The sequence below is a fragment of the Schistocerca piceifrons genome, chromosome 4 (genome assembly GCF_021461385.2).
Source record: "Schistocerca piceifrons isolate TAMUIC-IGC-003096 chromosome 4, iqSchPice1.1, whole genome shotgun sequence".
Lineage (NCBI taxonomy): Eukaryota > Metazoa > Arthropoda > Insecta > Orthoptera > Acrididae > Schistocerca > Schistocerca piceifrons.
The window spans coordinates 432,579,677-432,596,489 of record NC_060141.1 but is presented as its reverse complement, the minus strand read 5'-3'; the positions used below and the strand labels follow the sequence as shown (position 1 = coordinate 432,596,489).

At 44.2% G+C, this 16,813-nt stretch overlaps 1 pseudogene; it reads right to left on the bottom strand.

Moving 5' to 3' along the window:
• Positions 1-1,324: 1,324 nt before the first annotated feature.
• Positions 1,325-1,442, bottom strand: LOC124797064 (annotated as a pseudogene).
• Positions 1,443-16,813: the final 15,371 nt, after the last annotated feature.

Below are 16,813 nucleotides of genomic sequence, written 5' to 3'. Positions count from 1 at the left end.
AATTTCGTAATTCCGTCATCGTATTCCCAATCAGCGTTCCAAACAATTTAAAAGGAACTCAGTTTTGTAGGATTTTATATCTATTTCTGTAGTACATCCGGGTTTTGAAGCGAGTTAGGGCACCGTACTGCCTCACGTGTTCTGAAAGCCACCAGGTGGCATTTAAACTTGCGGTGGACAGTGCTCTTAATTTTTTTGATCGTTAGCGTTGATCGACGTGTACTGTGGCTGAAATGTCGTCAGAGTTCATATTCACTGTCGGCAAACACTGTGCAAGAAACGCGATGTCAGTGCATTTGCTCGCGACTAGTTCGTGGGTGTCCCTACGACGCTTTTACATCAAAGAGGCACTGGTGTTTTCACTTTCTACCTTGTCAGAAGTACCCTCAGTGCCTTGTTTTGAGGAAAACTGTCGCCATCACGTGTTGGTGCCATCGCAGTTTGTAACAGCGAAGAGACAGGTCACAGTACGGCAAGGAATCCGTCAATTCAGTGCTGGAATCCCGCCGGTAGCAGCCATACCACGCAAAAGCTCATCCTCGCCGTGGTATATAGAAGTCGCCACCGTCACACGTTTACCTCAGTTCGCTGCATATGACAAGGCATACGCACAGGTCACATTCATCTACAAAATGCGTAGCACAAGTGATGCACAATAGTACCGTCCGATATCCATTGGCTGCAGAACTTTAGAAGACATTCAGAGCTGAATTATTCTGCTGTAGCTGCCACAGCTGTACAGCAAAATAATTAATGAAAGGCTTCGAAACACCTCCAATTCAATTTATTAGAACAATAAGCAGGCATACGTAAAGTAAGATCTTGTGCCGATGATGTTTCACTCTGAAACAAAATATACGTAGAAGGTGAGAATTCAATTTGGAGACATGCCTTCATTCATCGACTTTGAGAAGGCATTTGACCGCATCTACAGGGAAAAGAGGTTGCCTCAGACACCTGATACAAGTATGCCAAATAAGAATAGATAGTGGCAAAATGCTGACACCAGAAATGGAGATAAACCAGGGAGTAAAACAAGGCTGTAGTGTGCCACCTTGACTGTTCGACATCGGCATCGACGACTTGGTCACAGAGAGTGGATGACGCACGGAACACCTCGGGGCATAAGAATTATAGCACTCCGTCTTCAGGCCACAAGTGGCCCATCGGGACCATCCGACCACCGTGTCATCCTCAGCAGAGGATGCAGATAGGAGAGGCGTGTGGTCAGCACACCGCTCTCTCAGTCGTTATGATGGTTTTGTTTGACCGGAGCCGCTACTATTCGGTCGAGTAGCTCCTCAATTGGGAGCACCCGGAAAAGTGGCAACAGCGCATGGCGACCCGGACGGTCACCCATCCAAGTGCTGGCCACACCCGACAGCGCTTAACTTCGGTGATCTGACGGTAACCGGTGTATCCACTGCGGCAATACCGTTGCCTACTATAAGAATTAAGTCAGGCAAATTTCTCAATACAATGTCTTTTGCCTTCGACTGGGTAATCATACAGGACAGTGAAGACAAATTACAAACAGCGGTACATAGGGTAAACAATAAAAACCTAAATTACAATCTAAAGGTATCAAAAATTATAATATAAAGAAATCAACAACAAAAGCGAAAAAAATGAGTTTTTTAGGAAAGTACCCTATAAGGACTAAGATAATCATCAATAATATAATAATAGAACAATTGTCTCATTTCTAGTATCTATGATGTCAAATAAATTTTGAAGAAGAGAAAGATATAAATAAGAAAATGAACAAATATCAACACATATGGAGCACTATAGAAAGTACATTGAAGCGTAAAACTAGAAGATAAACTGAAATGAAACTTTATGTCACAGTACTTCGCAATTTATGGAACAGAGGGCTGGAAACTCAGAGCAAAAGACCTAAGGCAAATTGAAATGTAAGAAATAAAGTTCCTTAGCTCAGTGGAAGGCTGTGCAAGAGGAAGACAGAATAAAAAATGAAGAAAGAACTAGGGGGTTCAGCCATTAAGTGGAAAAAGTAATCCAATGAAGGCAGGATCTGAAGGAGCATGCATAGCGTTATGTCACCTCAGAGAATCCGTCGACAAGCAATGGAATACACTTCTACTGGAAGAAGGAGTGTGGGAAGGCGTGGAAATGCCATAAACCCTATTCCTGGATTGACAGAAGAAGATTATGACGTAATGAGTTATGTCGAACAGAATGAGCTCCTCCATGACAGTCAGCTTGGATTTCAGAAACATCGGTCATGCCGGTCCCAGCTCAGGCTTTTCTCACATGACATCCTGAAGGCCATCGATAAAGGCAGCTAGGAAGATGCATTAAATCTTGACGACCGAAAAGCATTTGACTCAATACCACACCTATACTTATTATCGAAATTTTTGAGTGGATTAAGAATTTATTGGCAGGGACTATGTAGCGTGTTATCTTGATGGAGAGTCATCAACAGAAGTAATTTCAGGTGTGCTTCAGGGAAGTATGTTGGGACCCTAGCTGTTCAAGTCGTACATTAATGATCTAGCAAGCAATATTAGTAGTAACTTCAGGTTTTTATAGATGACGCCGTTATCTGTAATGGAGTACTGTCTCTCAACCTCCGTAACCAAGGTCGGTAACGAACGCCTCTGCAATGACGCTCGACTCGGAGGAACGCCAGTTCGAAGCCTAGAGGTGGATGAAAGCTTCGCTGCCAGTATTTGGTAACGAAGAAGAGGAGAGGTGGTTCCTGATCACCAGTCTTTACGCCAGTGTCCTGGATTAAATACGAAACCTCTCCGCAGTGTCTCATAAGTGAAGCCATATAACATTATTGATGGTGTTCCATCCGTCAAATGGGGACGTTGAGCTCGGCGGCTCACTTGATTATTATTATTATTATTATTATTATTATCATAACTATTTTTACTGTCATAATACCACAAAGATAGGACAATACACTATACACGCATCTATTACACTCAACTACACTCTACAAGCTAACATACGACACCACGTTCGTATATCCGCAAGACAAGGGGCCACAGAGTGCGGAGAAAGGACATCCTTTACGACAGCCATATGAGCCCATCTCGTGATATTCCACGGCTAAAAATGTCATATGGCGTTTACATCTTTCAAAGCATTATCTAATAAAAGTTCCACATATATTCTGTCAGTCCTTGAGAGGATTTCAAAGTGATGGAGAGACTGGGAAAAATCCTATTAATGTTCAGAAGCATACATCTGTGCACTTTACAAAAGAACAAGAAGATGCCGTAATACGCAGTCCAGCCTCATTCTACATCTACATATATAATCCGCTAGCCACCAAGCGGTGTGTGGCGGAGGGCACATTCGCGCCAAAGTCATATTTCCCCCCGTCTTTTCCACCCGCGGATCACGCGAGGGAAAAACGACTGTCTGAACGCCTCAGTACGAGCTCAAATTTCCCTTATCTTTGAATGGTGATCATTGCGCAATGTGAAAGTTGGTGGCAATAATATATGCTCTACATCCTCGGCGAAGATCGGATTTCGGAATTTAGTGAGCAGTCCCTTCCACTTAGCGCGCCGTCTATCTGCAAGTGTGCCCCACTTCAAACTTTCTATGAGATTTGTAACGCTTTCGCGGTGGCTAAATGTACCACTTACGAATATTTCCGCTCTTCTTTGGACCTTCTCAATCTCTTGAATCAGACCCAACTGGTAAGGGTCCCAAACAGACTAACAATACTCTAAGACTGGACGAACTAACGTATTGTAAGCTATTTCCTTTGTTGAAGGACCGCATCGCTTCAGGATTCTACCAATAAACCGCAATCTAGAGTTCACCTTGCCCGCTACTTGTGTAATCTGATCATTCCATTTGAGATCATTTCGAATAGTCACACCCAGATACTTGACGGATGTTACCGCCTCAAAAGACTGGGCATTTGTTTTGTACTCGTACATTAATGGGGATTTTCGCCTTGTTATACGCATTAGATTATACTTACTAATATTGAGAGATAACTGCCAGTCATTACACCACTCGTTTATTTTCTGCAAATCCTCATTGATTTGTTCACAACTTTCGTGTGATACTACTTTCCTGTAGACCACAGCATCATCGGCAAACAGTCTAATGCCGCTGTCAATACCATCAACCAGATCGTTTATGTAAATCGTAAAAAGCAGAGGATCTATTACGCTGCCCTGGGGCACACATGAAGTTACGCTTGTTTCTGTTTAAGTCACCCCGTTCAGGACGACATACTGCTTCCTGTCTGTTGGAAAACAATCTATCCAACCGCATATGTCACTGGATAGACCGTAAGCGCGCACTTTTTGTACCAAGCGACAGTGCGGACTGAGTCGAACGCCTTTCGAAAGTCGAGAAATATGGCATCAACCCGGGAGCCGGTATCTAGAGTCTGTTGTATATCATGCACAAAGAGGGCCAGCTGTGTCTCGCATGACCGCTGTTTCCTAAAACCGTACTGGTTTCTGCAGATGAGCTTCTCAGAGTCTAGAAAGGTCATTATGTCTGAACACAAATGTTCATTAAAGGACCACCGCCTACGTTGGACGCCAACGTGCAATAACCAATCAGAGACGACAGGTGTCACCACTACCAATGGGGGAGACGTAAAGGGCGTCGGAAAGATGTGGCAAACAGAGCAGTTGCTGGCCTAATGCGGAAATGGAGTGATTTATCTCACGTCCAGAGGGGCAAGATCATTGGCTTTCGGTCCAAGATTGGAAGAATTTCCGTAACGGCTAAGATTCTTAACTTTCCTCATGTCGCCGTGGTTAAAGTATACGGTGCATGGCAAAATGGTGCTATCCAAAACCTGCGCCGAGGCAACTGTGGTACAGCACGAGCAATAGATAACGGGGGTGGACGACGACAGCGGAGTTTTGTACTGGCGAAAAGATATGCAAGTATTGAGCAACTGACCGCCCAGATGAAGCAAGGGGCTACCAACAGTGTCTCCCCAACCACCGTTCACAGAACGTAGCTGCGTATGGGTCTCCGCAGCAGGCACTTGGTACAAGCAGCAATACTGATTACTGTTCATCGACGACGAATGCTGGAATCTGCACGCCAGTACTACATCTGAACATCCACTGAGTGGCGACAAATGGCCTTTACACATGAATCAAGTTTTACGTGCCATCAGCGTGAAAGATCTGTCTGAGCGCTTCAGACAGAACTTGCAGATTAACGTTAATAATTTTCTTGATCATCTCTTTGCAACAGGGGGTGACTTCAGCTTGCCAGGTATATACTGGGAGTTTCATGCTATCATAACCTGTGCCAGAGACATTGTTCTATATGTTTACTTTGAGCAGATAGTTACGGAACCAACTCGTGAGAGTCACGTCCTAGACCTCCTGGCAACAAACAGACCTTAACTCATAGAATCAGTTAACACAGAGGAAGGTATCAGTGATCATAACACTGTGATAGCATCTATGTTCAAATGTTCAAATGTGTGTGAAATCTTATGGGACTTAACTGCTAAGGTCATCAGTCCTTCAGGTTACACACTACTTAATGCAAATTATCCTAAGGACAAACACACACACCCATGCCCGAGGGAGGACTCGAACCTCCGTCGGGACCAGCCGGAAATTATCTAAGACCGGGTGTGACAAAGAATGTTAAGAAAGGTTGGAAGATATTTTTGCTTAGCAACAGCACCAGGATACAATATCTGAGCAGTCAGCATCGAGTATTCGGTGATGAGGACAAAGATGTGGAGAACAAATGGAAAAAATTTAAAGGAATGGCGCAATATGTACTAGACAAATAAGTTCCAAGTAAGAACTTAAGGGATGCGAAAGACCCACCGTGGTTCCCTCAGCATTACCCGACTTAATTGACTACATTCCATTATCCTCGTTTTGCTTTTGTTGATGTTCATTTTATATCCTCCTTTCAAGACACTGTCCATTCCGTTCAACTGCTCTTCCAGGTCCTTTGCTGACTCTGACGGCATTACAATTTCGTCGGCAAACCTCAAAGTTTTTATTTCTTCTCCTTGGATTTTAATTCCTACTCGACTCTTACAATTGCCATCTGGCTTCTGTACAAATTGTAAATAGCCTTTCGCTCCCTGTATTTTATCGCTGCCAACTTTAGAATTTGGAAGAGAGTATGCCAGTCAACATTGTCAAAAGCTTTCTCTAAGTCTAGAAATGGTAGAAACGTAGGTTTGCCTTTCCTTAATCTATCTTCTATGATAAGTCGTAGGGTCAGTATTGCCTCACGTGTTCCAACATTTCTACGGAATCCAAATTGATCTTCCCCGAGGTCGGCTTCTACCAGATTTTCCATTCGTCTGTAAAGAATTCGCGTTAGCATTTTGCAGCCGTGATATATAACTGATCTAGTAGAAAGAGTTGGATCCTCTCTAAGGCTGTTCGCAAATGATCGGCTGTTTATAACAAAGTAACATCGCCAGAAGATAGTAACGATTTGCAGAATGACCTCTAGAATATTGATGAATGGTGCAGGTTCTGGCAGTTGACCTTGAACGTAAATAAATGTAACATATTGCGCATAGATAGGAAAAGAAATCCACTACTGTATAGCTACCCTATTGATAAGAAACAGCTGGACACAGTGCTGCCGTAAAATATCTAGGAGTAAATATCCAGAGCGACCTTAAATGTGGAATAACCACGTAAAACAAACAGTGGGAAATGAAGGTCACACTGAAGGAAGGATCTTAGGGAAATGTAACTCGTCCTCGAAAGAAGTGGCTTATAAGGCTCTTATTCGACTGATTCTTGAGTATTGGGATTCCTACAAAATAGGACTGATAGAAGAGATAGAAACGATCCAACGAAGAGGGCACGTTTCGTCACGAGATCGTTTCGTCGGCAAGAGAGCGTTACGGAATTGCTCTACAAACTCCATTGACAGACATTACAAGAGAGGCGTTGTGGACTGAAATTTCGAGAGAGCACTTTCTGGGAAGAGTCGGAAAACATATGACTTCACCCCACATACGTATCACGTAATAACCATGAGGAGAAATTCGAGAAATTAGAGCCAATGCAGAAGCTTACCGACAATCATTCTTCCCACGCGCTATTTGCGATTGGAGGGCTCAGTTAGTGGTACAAAACGTATCCACCGCCAGACATCATTAAGTGGCTTGCGGAGTATGATGTAGATGTAGATGAAAGGTCTGAAAGAAAATATCCTGGAACAATTACCGATAGGTTCTAGGCCGGAGGAGGGAGCAGTATGGAATGAAGAATGATTTCGTGGCTTTCCCTGGGTAGCCTCGTCATTCTGGAAGGTACCTTGGATCAACAGAAGTATGCTTCTTTCCTTAGAGACCATGTCCACCCCCACATCCACTTTGTTTTTCCACGACACGATGGCATCTATCAGCAGGACAATGCAACGTGACACACACCTCGCAGTGCACGTGCGTGGTTCGAAGATCATCAGGATGAGCTTGTCATACTCCCACGGACATCAAACTCCGGGGATTTAAACCCAATCAAAGATCTGTGGGACCAGCTGTTCGCGCCATGGATCCTCGAGCGAGAAACGTATCGCAGCTGGACTTGGTAATGGAGTCGGCATGGCCACTCTGGCAGCCCACATAACATTACTGTCATGCGTTTCGTTCTTCATGACAATTCTCGGTGCACTCAGCAGGGGCAATGAAGAGGCTGGCTATGAAGACAACGGCGTGGGATGTGGTTCGCTATCTGTGCCTTTCAGAACATCATTGATTCACTTCGTGGACATCTGTATTGCAAAACGATGTTATAGAGGCTTTTGGCGCGGTCTCATTAATGTGGCTGGACTGTTTTTGCGGGGTACAAATGTAGACGTTGTTGACCAGTAATACGGATTTGTTGGATAGTGTCGCTAGTATGCCCGTCGATCGCGGCACGTCGCTGTTTTCAGTTCTGAGTGCACATTGAGCACGTAAAGATGCCTCCAAATACGAGTGCCTGACGAGAGACTTCGCGTGATGTTATGCAGGCCACATAACATTATTGTCATGCGTTAGCTTCTTCGTGACAATTCTCGGCCGCACTCAAGAGGCGCAATGAAGGTGCTGGCTATGAAGACAACATTTTGGCACAGACAACGAGCTTTAGACGAGCGTAGGGAATTGGTAGAGAGCACAGGCGGCTGCATTGTGTGACGAGGGTCTTGGAAAATTGGCACAACGCTACAAAAAAAGTCTACGTCGCAGCGGCGGCTTTGTAGAAAAGTAGCTGTGATATGCAGCTAACTATTGCAAATAAAACTTTTTTATTTTCTCGGTGTTTTCCATTTCGCGACCGGTCAGTAGTTAGTTTCCGACTAGTCCATACCGCGCGGAGTGGCCGCGCGGTTAGAGGCGCCATGTCACTGATTGCGTGGCCCCTCCCACCGGCGGTTCGAGTCCTCCCTCAGACATGGGTGTGTGTGTCGTTCTTAGCATAAGTTAGTTTAAGTAATGTGTAAGTCTAGGGACCTATGACCTCAGCAGTTTGGTCCCTTAGGAATTCACGCACATTTGAACATTTTTGACTAGTCCATGTCACAGACTGTGACGATCGTGAAAACGAAATTAATACCGAGAGTAAAGGACTGCCACCTGCGTCAGCGTTCACGTTATAGGCTTAAATGTGCGCGTGTCAATTAAAAGACTAACATAAAAGATGAATTAATCCAGATGACAACAGTAGTAGCTGCAAATCTCTCGAGAAGGGGAAACAAATTTCGCCACTTGTGACTCGCCGCCCACGCGCCGCTGTGTATAAGTTTGTGGAGGCGTTGGCGCTGAATTGACAGTGACAGGTGTCGTGTGCAGAGCGCGGAGCGAGCAGCGCGAGACGAGCATCTGGCGCTGCCGGCGGGCAGGGGAGCGGCCCCGATACAAATTAATTCGACGGGTCGGCGCGGCGGCCGGCGGGCGTGCGTGCGTGTGCGTGCGTGCGTGCACCTGTGAGGCGCTGCCGCCCGCGCACCAGACACGCAGGCCGGCGCGGGCGCGGGCAGCCAGCGCGGCCCAGCGGGCGGTGTCAAGGTGAACGGCCAGCCAAGGCCGCGGGCGCAGCGACAGCCGCGGCTCCACACTCCAGCCTCACCAGCCGCAGCACGGGACGGCGCACGCCCGTTACCCCGGCAACCACATCCGCGGGAACTCACACCCAACTGACATCTTCGTCGTCCACAGGAAATGGATTACATTGGGTAAATACCGGACCTTCAGTGCCTCTAATAACTGAAGCATCGGAGAGAACACCAGGGCCCCACACACGACGACCCATTGCACCGAACCCTCGCGAGCGATATCAGTACAGTCGGTCGATCGCCTCGACTCGACCAATGTTACGAACGTCAATGTATCGAGAAATTCTCCTATCGTAAATGAGCTGATACGTTTAGCAGTTGATCTACGCATCCTCACGAACACATACAGAAAGTAAATTAACAAAAAGAGAATTATAACAAATTAAAGTTGGTTTGAAACTTCTGTTTTGGGAGCTATAGATTACGACGCTGCAGCGCCAGAGAAACTGGTATAGGCATGGGCATTTCAATACAGAGATAAATAAACAGGCAGAACACGGTACTGGGGTCGGCAACGGCTGTATAAGACAACAAGTGTCAGGCGCAGTTGTTAGATCCGTTACTGCTGCTACAATGCTAGGATATCAAGATTTAAGTGACTCTGAACGTAGTATTATAATTGGCGCACGAGCGATGGGACACAGCATCTCCGTGGGAGCGATGAAGTGGGGAATTTCCTGCGCGACCATTTCACGAACGGGACCAACGACTGCTGAAGAGAATCGTTCAACGTGACGAAAATGTAACCCTTCCGCAAATTGCTGTAGATTTCAATGCTGGGGTATCAACAAGAGTCAGCGTGCGAACCATTCAACGAATGTTGTTGTTGTGGTCTTCAGTCCTGAGACTGGTTTGATGCAGCTCCCCATGCTACTCAATCCTGTGCAAGCTTCTTCATCTCCCAGTACTTACTGCAACCTACATCCTTCTGAATCTGCTTAGTGTATTCATCTCTTGGTCTCCCTCTACGATTTTTGCCCTCCACGCTGCCCTCCAATGCTAAATTTGTGATCCCTTGATGCCTCAGAACATGTCCTACCAACCAGTCTCTTTTTCTTGTCAAATTGTGCCACAAACATCTCTTCTCCCCAATTCTATTCAATACCTCCTCATTAGTTATGTGATCTACCCATCTAATATTCAGCATTCTTCTGTAGCACCACATTTCGAAAGCTTCTATTCTCTTCTTGTCCAAACTCTTTATCGTCCATGTTTCACTTCCATATATGGCTACACTCCAACAGAAACGACTTCCTGACACTTAAATCAATACTGGATGTTAACAAATTCCTCTTCTTCAGAAACGGTTTCCTTGCCATTGCCAGTCTACATTTTATATCCTCTCTACTTCGACCATCATCAGTTATTTTGCTTCCCAAATAGCAAAACTCCTTTACTACTTTAAGTGTCTCATTTCCTAATCTAATTCCCTCAGCATCACCCGACTTAATTCGACTACATTCCATTATCCTCGTTTTGCTTTTGTTGATGTTCATCTTCTATCCTCCTTTCAAGACACTGCCCATTCCGTTCAGCTGCTCTTCCAAGTCCTATGCTGTCTCTGACAGAATTACAATGTCATCGGCGAACCTCAAAGTTTTTATTTCTTCTCTATGGATTTTAATACCTACTCCGAATTTTTCTTTTATTTCATTTACTGCTTGCTCAATATACAAATTGAATAACATCGGGGGGAGGGTACAACACTGTCTCACTCCCTTCCCAACCACTGCTTCCCTTTCATGCCCCTCGACTCTTATAACTGCCATCTGGAGTCTGTACAAATTGTAAATAGCCTTTCGCTCCCTGTATTTTACCCCTGCCACCTTTAGAATTTGAAAGAGAGCATTCCAGTCAAGCGTAATTAAATACAGAGATAAATAAACAGGCAGAATACGGTGCTGGGGTCGGCAACGGCTATATAAGACAAGTGTCCGGCGCAGTTGTTAGATCGGTTACTGCTTGTACAGTAGTAGGATATCAAGATTTAAGTGACTTTGAACATAGTGTTATAGTTGGCGCACGAGCTATGGGAATTACCTGTACGACCATTTCACGAACGGGACAAAAGACTACTGAAGAGAATCGTTCATTTTGACAGAAGTGTAACCCTTCCGCAAATTGCTGTAGATTTCAATGCTGGGTCTCTGCAAGTGTCAGCGTGCGAACCATTCAACGAAACATCATCGATATAGGCTTTTGAAGCCGCAGGACCACTCAGGTACCCTTAATGACTCTACATCACAAAGCTTTACGCCTCGTCAACACCGTGATTGGACTGTTGATGACTGGAAACATGTTGCCTGGTCGGACGAATGGATGGGCGTGTACGGCTATGGAGACAACTTAATAAATCAATGAATCCTGCATGTCAGCAGCGAACTGTTCAAGCTGATGGAGGCTCTGTAATGGTGAGGGCGTGTGCAGTTGGAGTGATATGGGACCCCTGATACGTCTAGATACGACTATGACAAGTGACACACGTACGTAAGCATCCTGTGTGATAATCTGAATGCATTCGTGTCCATTGTGCATTTTAAAGGACTTGGGCAATTTCAGCAGGACAATGGCTCACCTCGCACGTCTAGAATTTTTGCAGAGAGGCTCCAGGATCACTCTTCTGAGTTTAAACACTTCCGCTGGCCACCAAACTCCCCAAACATGAAAATCATTGGGCATAGCTGAGATGCCTTGCAATGTGCTATTCGGAAGGGATCTCCACCCCCTCGTACTCCTGCGGATTTATGGACAGCCCTGCATGATTTATGGTATCAATTCCTTCCAGCACAACTTCAGTCGAGTCCGTGCCACGTCGTGTTGCGGCACTTCTGCGTGCTCGTGGGGACCCTACACGATTTAGGCAGGTGTACCAGTTTCTTTGGCTCTTCGTTGTATACAGAACAGATTACTTTTCCAGTGACGCCAAGTGATTTGTGTACATCTTTCCAGGGTACTAATATGATCGTTTTTCGTTAGTTAGTCCTCAATTCAATTTTCATTCATTAACTTTACATTTTAAATTATGACGCTTGCCGGTCGTGGCGTCTATGAAAAATAATTATTATAATGTGGGGCCACAGTCAATGTATTTCTTTAAGGTCAGTACCGCCATTAAACTGTTTGTTGTTTATTTATAGTGTTACATTTACACGTACACAATCATGATTTCGGCTTCAAAGTGCCATTATCAAGTGTTTATTACAAGTTTTATAAATAGCCTAAGATGGGATACTGTCGTATTAAAATACACTATTAGACACATTGACTAAGAGTCGATATTTCTGGCAGAGACTACTGCTTTGTTTCATTACTGAGTACACCATCTTGGCTGAATGACAGTTGGCTAAGCCAACGTCTTTAAGATGTGCCACTATTTTCACAATATTTTTGATATTAAGCTGTGACTGGAATTGCATAAATAATACACACGATTCTGAATAACAATTTGCTTTCAACTTATATTTTCAGCACACACTTACATTAATTCAGCGATGAAAAACAATCAGAACAGAATCAAATCAGCAAAGGAATGCGATGCAAATGCAAATGAGAATGTGAATGCTAATGAAAGAGTCTACTGTGCTTATTCACTTAGACATCAATAAATTGCGAAAAAACATTCTCTTCGCGTTGTGACGTAGTTTGTGTTATAGCTCTACGATGTAGTTTCTCCTTGCTCTTACATAATCTTAGCCACTGTGCTTGAACATAAACTATTATTACTTATAAGTCACTAAGAGACCATAAAAACTACGTTAAAACTCTTAAATTTAAGAAAAGAGGCGCCACATTTGTGTTATTTATAAGCTGAAAACATGCCAAGCACTACATGATGGAGAACTAACAGTGCGTTTTCAAGTTAATTCGGGAGTACGACAAGGGTGTATTCTTTCGCCAACACTATTTCTTTTGGTGTTGGACCATGTGATGAACAGAGTGATGGAGGACGGAAGAGAGGTGTGCAATGGGGAATGCGGGATAGGCTCGAAGATCTAGATTTCGCAGCCGACATCGAAGCGAAACTGGCCAGGTTACAGAGAGAGGCGGAAGTTGCGGGCCTCAAGATAAATGTTCGCAAAACCAAAGATATGCGGATAAATTCGACCATCACGAATAGGCTGGCCATTAATGGAGAGGACGTAGAACAAGTCCAATGTTTCCTCTATCTCGGAAGTATAGTCACGACTACAGGAGGCGCTGAAGAGGACGTCCGTAATCGCATCCGCAAAGAAAATGGTGCGTTTGTACAACTGTACTCTGTTTGGAGAAACAGGAACATCTCAAAGAAGACCAAACTCCGGCTGTTCAATAGCAATGTGAAGGCTGTTCTGTTGTATGGTTGCGAAACTTGGAAGGTGACTAATCACATCAAAAACCAGGTCCTAGTTTTTATCAACTGCTGTCTCCGGCGTATTTTAAATGTGAGATGGCCAGATACAATGACAAATGAAGATCTTTGGGGGGAGTAAAGTCAACAACCAATCAATATACACATCAAGGAAAGAAAATGGAACCGGATTCGGTGTACATTGAGGAAACCAGATGGAGCTGTTGGAAGGGTGGCATTGAATTGAAACCCTCAAGGAGTTAGAAAACGTGGTCGTCCCAAACAGACCTGGAAGAGGACGATCGAGAGAGAAGATGCAGAGGATGGAAAAACCTGGAGTGAAGTGAACAGACTTTCTAGAAATCGTACCTGGTGGAGGAATTTCGTCACGGCCCTATGTTCCAGAGGGAACGACAGGAACTAAACTAAACTGTAAGCTGAAAACGGCGACAGTTATCGATACGGATGAAAGTGAAAATGTCACAAGAATATAGGCGCTTGAGATGACCAGATTATACTATTTTATAAATGCCTGATTGTGATGAGCTCACTGAAAACAAAAAAGTAGCTACTGCAAATGGCTGCGTGTGACACAATAATTGACAGCGCCACCCAAAAGGAAAAAAAAAAACTGTATGAAATCAACCTCCATACAGAATATGAAAAAGAAACACACATCTTGCGTTTCTTTCAAAGGCAAACTCTCCTACATAATAGCAAACATTTTTAGACCACACAACATTGCCTTGACAACACATAACAAACTGCAACAGACACTAAGATCCAATATTAACACACATGGTGATAAACACAATCAGGCATTTATCAAATAGCTCATAGCACCTGCAAAGCCCTCTGTGTAGACCAAACCGGATGAGACTTCCAAAAAAGATACAACGAACAAATAAATGCATATCACGCTAACAGTTATAATAAATCAGCAGTAGCCATCAACATCATAAATTACAGGCCATCCATTCCATGGTATTGCGCATGATCTTCATATATTACGTAAAATGAACACTAAACATCAAATGGAAATATATGAAGAATTCGAAATATTTATTCATGGCACAGTACATGGAGACATGCTATTAAATGATAAACTTGAAAGTAATAATATCAAATTCTTTAAAAACTGCTCCAATGTTGGATTTAAAAAAGAAATTATTTACGAAATTATTTATGCCATGACATAAATACATCTAGATATAACTGTTTCTTCTTCTCTGTATACTACTGTTTTAGCTTTTAAGACTCTTTGGATTAATGTAAGCAAATGATTGTGCATGTATTAAGTTGTGATATAGTTGTTACTGTACTCCGCGTCTCAGAGAACGAAATTACCAACAAAAATGTACGTAAATGCACCAACGCATTGACTAATCACTCTTATCACATAATATACACACTACAAAATATTTATCACACTGAATATGCTACTTTTTTGGCACATAACCTCACCGGCACGCACAGAAAAGAAAAGTAGCCTCATTTCATATTAATTACAATGTAAAAGTAACTGTAAGTGCATCTAATGGTGACCGCATGCAGCCACCGTCAATATGTACGTCGTAGACGAAACGCTTAACTAGTACGTATGGGGATACGCTCGACGTTTGTCACGATTGCATAGCTTACTACCTGGATTCCCATTAATATGGACTCTTTAGAATTCTTTGTCTTCTTAACATAGTTCACACCTGTTTCCAGAATGAGATTTTCACTCTGCAGCGGAGTGTGCGCTGATATGAAACTTCCTGGCAGATTAAAACTGTGTGCCCGACCGAGACTCGAACTCGGGAGTTCGAGTCTCGGTCGGGCACACAGTTTTAATCTGCCAGGAAGTTTCACACCTGTTTATTTGTTTTTATCATTTCTGTGAGAGGTCTATGCGGCATCGTGCCTGCTCTCACTATGGATCACATTCACTTGTGACAGTAATATAGTCTTAGAACATGAATCATATTCTATAACCAATAAATAGTATGACAATTGCCAAGACTACAGGAGGAGGACAGACACGTCAATTACCGGATGGAAAGTTCATAATTTTGTGAAAAAATGGGGCAAGAGAGAAATCTGTACACGGATCTCCCGCTCAGCAATCCAACACCATGACCACACAACCACGACGCCGTTGTTCTTCCAGTTTGCTCCATGTTGCACATCTTTAACTACGACCGTTCACTGCTTCTACGACTGTTGGAACTTAAATAGTGGCAACTATTTAATCACAACCGATACAAAAGAGTTACATGTTTGCACCTGTTACTGTCCTTCATAGAAGTCACCAGCGTTGTGTAGAACCCGTTGCCAGCAATGTGGAAGGCGTAGTATACCGTTACCAGAGTCTGTTCTGTGGATGGTGCGAATGGAGCTTTCTACTGCCTGTCGAATCTCTGGAACAGTTCTGAAGCGAATGCCACGAAGTGGTTCTTTCACCTTCGGAATCAAATGAAAGTCACTAGGATGTAAGTCCAGGGAGTACGGTGGATGGCTCAGTACTTCCCAGTCCCATCGACCGAACAGAGCAGCCACAGCTTGCGCTGTATGCGCCAGAGCATTGTCGTGCAAAATGATGGGTAGGTTGCGTAGAAAGTGTCACCGCTTCTTTCGCAAAGCTGGTCGCAGGTGATGCTCCAAAAACGAACAGTAATACTGTGCACTGACAGTCTGCCATGGAGGAGCGTAATGCGTTAGGATAACACCATCATAGTCGTACACGAGAATCACCATAGCTTTAGACCGCGCTATTCGCACCATCAACAGAACAGGTTCTGATAACGGTATACTACGCCTTCCACATCGCTGGCAACGGGTTCTTCACAACGCTGGTCACTACTTTGAAGGAGAGTAACAGGTGCAAACATGTAAGTCTTTTGTATCTGTTGTGAATAAATAGTTGCCACTATTTAAGTTCCAACCCTCGTATTTTGCTTCTTTTTCCACAGTTCAGTACATATTCTTCCTACTTCATGCTTGATCTGTGTTCAGTTTTTGATGGGCTGTCCACTGGGCCCTCTTGCCACTAAAGCTTAGGAGGGTGTGATGGGGAGTTTCCCTTGTGAGAGGCGTTTGACGTGTGTAGCGGTGCACTTTCGGGAAACGTAAGATAAAGCGTAACATCCATGAATGATGTCCATTATAATTATCCTGGCTGTTATGCCGTGCTCGGTTGATGAATTCTGTGTCGATTCCCAACGTTTCGTCTCCGACTGCGGGAGACATCTTCAAGGGGGTCTGTAGCTCGATGGAAGGACCAACACACCCACTGGCTCGCTACTGACTGCCGCTAAATTCTCTGTCTGCGCGCTCCCACGCCGCGGCGTGACGTCACGTGTTTTGAAAACGTCAGTGCAATTGGCCGCTGTCCGTCGCCGTCGATCGCCGTTGCCATCACCCAGTAGTGGACGGGTGGTACAC